Consider the following 5,233-nt stretch of genomic DNA (forward strand, 5'->3'; position numbering starts at 1 on the left):
AGTGGCCTTGGTCCAGAGCGCTGATCAACGGGATTTGTTTCAAAATCATTTGCCAATCTTAAAAGCAAAGGAAAATAAAAGCGACAAAGGCACATTTGAGTAAACCAAAGGCTCACATAGTAATTTAATTGCCATAAACGTGCTTGTTGTTGTAAAGTAGGCAGGTAGATTCCCTCCAGATAAAATAGAAGAAACAAAATAGACCAAAAATCCCCTTTCATGCGTAGCGAAAATTCTTTTACCTTTCATAAATTGTTGTGGAGTCCGTACATCCGTTCGTACAAGGTGAACTTCCACAGCAAAGCGACATCAAAATGGCGGACTGATCCGCTAAGAACGAGACACGCGACTCACCCTTCTCTCGCCGTCGACGATTTCGAATATCGACCACAGATTACCTTTAGGGGAGTAGGTCAGCGACATTTCCCAGTTTGTTCTCTAAAGACCAGCAGACTCACCTACCCCTACATGAAATATTTCGAGATACTTACCCACCACTACGCGTGGTCTAACAAAGAATTTGAAGAATTTTCAACCTCTTTGGGTCAAGTAAGGCATCATATTGTGTCCGACCATTTGGGATATTGACATCTGACACCGGGATTTTGATCAGGAAATTTATGTTGCTTACTTGACGTATCACGCCCCATTCTAAACCTAATAGTTCTCCGTCCTTCGGACTTCGCACTAAAAAATGACAGCAGCAACTACAAAGAATAAAGTTAAATTGGATTAGCAAAGTGGTGGCAAAAATGAACTGAACCATATTTAACAATTACGAGGGTGCGCTCGATATGAAGAGATAGATAACGCGCCGAGTTGGTTATGATCATTTTAAACGCGTTCCAAACTAAAATGTGGCGTTCTAATTTGAAGAAATTCAGAACAGTATTGGTATTTGTAGCTGAAAAGGCTAATTGGAAGGAGAAAAGTAAGACTTGAGACCACGAGGAACAATACATCCAATTTTCCAATTCCGTCAAATTGTGCAATTTCATGTAAAAGAGATTATGCACCCATCGTGCTTGATTCAGAATTTTCTGTTCCCCCATCACGACACAGGACAACAACCGCTATCTGTTCATGGTTGTAAAAGGATTCAGAATTTCTGATCCTCCATCACGACACTGGACAAAAACCGCTATCTGTTCATGGTTGTAAAAGGATTCAAAATTTCTGATCCCCCTCAAGCAGGTAACAGCATACAGTCTGTTTATGGTTGTAATGGGGATTCAGAATTTTTGATCCTCCCTTAACTGGTAACATAGTAGAAACGGTAGTTTATTTATAATTCTACAAGCAAAAAACGGTTTTCTATACGGATTTGAAATCTGTGACCATCCCCACCCCCCAATAACTCAACAGAACAACACATCTTTAAATTCAAAAATGATTCAGAGTATTATTTATCTTCCCTCCATCACATAATCAGTTCAACTACAAATGATTCCAAAAGGCTTGACTTTTTCTGTAAGTGTAAATTATCTCTCTACAGAGTAGGAATGGCTACTTGTACAACGTAGCCCATTCGAAAATGAGTTCAATTTGTGCTAATCCGGTTTTAATAGGAATGGACCTGTCAGGTAAAACAAAAGGTATTCAGTGCTGGTGTACGGTCATTCCAGGGCCAGACGTTCGTAAAAAAGATATATACCAGACGTTTACGAGACTGGCACGTCAACCGGAAGTAAGCTGTTTTCCCTTTTAACTTGTGTTCACCAAACCACGTTTATATTGCTAAGTATATTTTTTGCATTAGAGATGATTAGTTTAAAAATCTGGGATAGGCTACAGTGTTCGACTTGATGTGCAAACGTTGTCGATAATAAACGAAAACGTAAACGTCCGGTCGCCGTCCGTGTCTCAAAAGCGTGGCGAGCTGAAGGTCCCTAACATGGTAAATTTCTATTTGCATCAACTCAAATGAAAAGAGTATTAAGTCCTACATGGTTTATTTTTGAAAACCCTATTTTCAAAATCAATCTTACCGGAGAAAAAAAGAAAAAAAATAGCGCAACAAACTTTTTCAGTTTTCCCTACACGTATATCGTTAAAAAAACAAAACAAAAACAAAACAAACCGTTAACTTATTTAAAAATAATAGTTTTCAAGGTGTGCTGTTCACAAACAAAAACACTTGATGTGGTTCCTGCTTTCCTAGATCATTTGCTTCCGAATTGTTGCAAGCTGACCTCTTACATACTATATTTTGACATAATTTACATATAGCTTTTAAAAAACGAAATGGATTGAAGGAGCAGTGTCACCAGTAACCGGTGGCGCATGCGTGACAGCATGCCAAAAGCTTTGAAAAAGTTTGTTAACTTTTTCAAACCAATGCGTGAGGTGTGAATATCTTACACAATCAAAGCCATCCGTAGTCACTGTAGTGAACCAAATATCCTGTGTGCAACTCTAACCTGCAACCTGCAACCTGCACTTTACACCCTCCGCACTGGCTAAGGTGGCTGAACTCAGTTTTTCCGCTGTCAATGGTATTCATTAAAGTCCGGGGCGGATTTTGACAAACAAAACAAAATGATATGGCGCATTTTTTTCTCCTTCTCACGATGGTCTTGAGAATGCGGTGTAAATTCGCTTCCATCGTTTAAGTGCAGAAAACTACAAATGGGAAAACTAAAAAACATCTACCAGCGAATTATGAAAAATCTGTCTCTTCAAATTCTATGATAACAGCTGTACGCAATATTTGCTGCAAAAAAAAACCTTATTGAGTGAGTTTTGCATAAAGGAGGAATAAGCATCCAATAGGCTTTGTTTTAATCTAGATGCGTTACCATGGTAACAGCCTGCAGAAGAAAAATGTAAACCTTCGTGGACCCACTTGACCAAGTTTGAGCTTCCAGGTAAAAACTGCATAAATATGGTAGAAATGGAAGTACGAGCACTGCTTTAAAACTGTGTTTAGTCACACTAATCGAGGAAACGCGTTAAGTAAAGTTAACAGGATTAAACCGGAATTTCTCCGGTGGCTAGGGCCTTCTAAACTTCACAGAATGGCACCCTTGAAAAACTGCTGGTAATAGATAAGGGAATCTGGGCAGAACTGAACACCAAATTTCAAAATACCCAGTTACTGGCAATCACCACAGTACTGCGATTGTTCTTTTATCTTCTCCAAAAGATGCCACTGGGCATTTTCCTCTATGCGCATCTTAGCAGACGTTTAACAATCTTAAATTAATGTGAATCTCCGTAAAAACAAAGGATTTGTAACTTTTATTCCATGTATTCCTATTCCGGAATATGGTCAATCGACGCACCCTATGCTATGGTGCTCCGCGAGCGCGGAGCTCCGCTAAAATCGTTAGGAATTCTGTTCCTTTGATCATATGCATGATTCCGGCGAACAAAGTAAATAGTGATGAAATGGTATATGAAATGAATCATATATGAACTGCGGATATGAAATCAAGTGAAGCTATGATCTTCGCAGTTATGAACGCAATTTTTACAATTGCGTAGAGAAGCCTGAAAATTTCAGGACTTCAACGGGGTTTGAACCCGTGACCTCGCGATTCCGGTGTCATATCCGCAGTTTATATATGATTCATTTCATATACCATTTCATCATTGATTCATTCCTCACGGGACCATTAGAACCCACAAATGACCAGTTCCCAACGTCAGTGGCTTCATAGCTCAGTTGGTTAGAGCGTCGCACCGGAATCGCGAGGTCACGGGTTCAAACCCCGTTGAAGTCCTAAATTTTTCAGGCTTCTCTACGCGATTGTAAAAATTGCGTTCATAACTGCGAAGATCACAGCTTCACTTGAAAGTAAATAGTACTGGTCAAGGTATATGCTGTGGTTTAATTTTTTTTTGGTTTGAATAGTTCTTTTTTTTCCAAGCCAGTTTAATTTAATTTTATAGAACACCGCCCATTTTAACATATTTGGTATCTTTCTGTAATTAATTTTATGAAGTATGTTTATACATACCTAAAGAAATAATTTTAAGATTATTGTGATGGATTGTTGTTTCTGATGCTATCAAAGACAATAATAATTATTTATGCATGTGAACAATAATTTTTAGGTTTTAGAGTTAAGTGCTGAGCTTAATGATTCGGGTTAATTAAACTCTCAATTAGGTTTACTGACGGACTTCTTTGAAACAGTTAGCATTTCAGGAGGTGTATGATGACTGCAGACTGCCAACAAATAGCGCTGATAAACTGTGTTAAGTCTATAAAGCACCCATTTCAAATAGCGCTGAGAAGCAGTATTTAAGTCTAAGCACCCATTTTAGAACAGTAAGCTTTTACTTCGAGTTACGGTTAGTCTCTACGGTCTGCACGTGTCAGGTTTAGAAAACAATGGACACAAAGATGTGTGAAGGATGGAGGTACTGGAGAAGATCAGGGAGGATACACCCCCTAAAAAAAAAAAATCGCTTTTTTAGAAAGTTTATAAAATTGAAACTGGTTTAAAAAAAATTCAAACCAATTCATTGCTCCAGCTAACATACGGCCTATTTCGTGACAAGCATACAGCTGGCTGTACGCCTATACCTAATTTACATATAATATCATGATAACTTGGTCTTACTAATATTTTCTGAACGCGGTAAGAAGCTGTCACTTTTCCATAAGGACGACAGGCAATGTGTCTCATGTCAAAATAATTTCTCGTTTAAGAATTAGACGTAGATAAAAAGTAAAAAGTTTTAACAGTGTTTAAAAACACTGTTCACATAGCTTAAAAACGACTTTCTCAGTTGGTGGCCTATATTTTTAAGTGAAATACTTAAGCAATAGAGGACGTTTTCCGTGTATCCATAGCTTCATCCAAACACGATGGGGAGTTGGGAGAATTCGAGACGGTTATGCATAACTGCCTTGTGACAAAATCTTTCTGGCTAAGTTTCTCAAATTTTGATATTGAGATTTATCCGCATTTTTAGTGGAGAGTTTCCACGGACAAATAATGCCACATGTATTTTATGATTTTTGCAAAGTCTTTCAAACGTTTTAACTTCTGAAACAATCATGTAGTGTTTTATGATCCTGGAAAAAAAATCGACTAGAGATCTGACAACTCGCGCAATCGTTTTGTACTGTTCCTTAATTCTACGAAAGAATATAGTGGCAGCAATTTAACAAAAAAACGAGTCGTTGTTCAAAGCATTTATTATGATAATACAGAAACAATATTAATTTTAAGCAGCTATCAGCTCTACTGGGAATTGTAGACAGCTGTTGGTACAGCTG

General features: G+C 38.0%; 1 protein-coding gene and 1 long non-coding RNA gene across 3 annotated transcripts in view; one reads left to right on the forward strand and one right to left on the reverse strand.

Moving 5' to 3' along the window:
* LOC137999875 (short transient receptor potential channel 5-like) overlaps positions 1-208 on the forward strand; it is a 33,619-nt gene extending 33,411 nt beyond the window's left edge. The window contains exon 9 of one of the 2 annotated variants that reach the window (XM_068845844.1): positions 1-208. This exon is cut by the window's left edge and continues 479 nt beyond it. The gene's annotated coding sequence lies outside the window, so the exon portion shown is untranslated. The other variant, XM_068845836.1, reaches the window with a different exon arrangement.
* Positions 1-3,360, reverse strand: part of LOC137999900 (uncharacterized) — a 3,767-nt gene extending 407 nt beyond the window's left edge. Inside the window, exons 1-2 of the long non-coding RNA XR_011123026.1 lie at positions 2,362-3,360; positions 492-707 (exon numbers count right to left, since the gene is read on the reverse strand). This is a non-coding gene — a long non-coding RNA (uncharacterized lncRNA). The remainder of the gene's footprint in view (positions 1-491; positions 708-2,361) is intronic.
* Positions 3,361-5,233: the final 1,873 nt, after the last annotated feature.

This window comes from Montipora foliosa, chromosome 1 (assembly GCF_036669935.1).
Source record: "Montipora foliosa isolate CH-2021 chromosome 1, ASM3666993v2, whole genome shotgun sequence".
NCBI lineage: Eukaryota > Metazoa > Cnidaria > Anthozoa > Scleractinia > Acroporidae > Montipora > Montipora foliosa.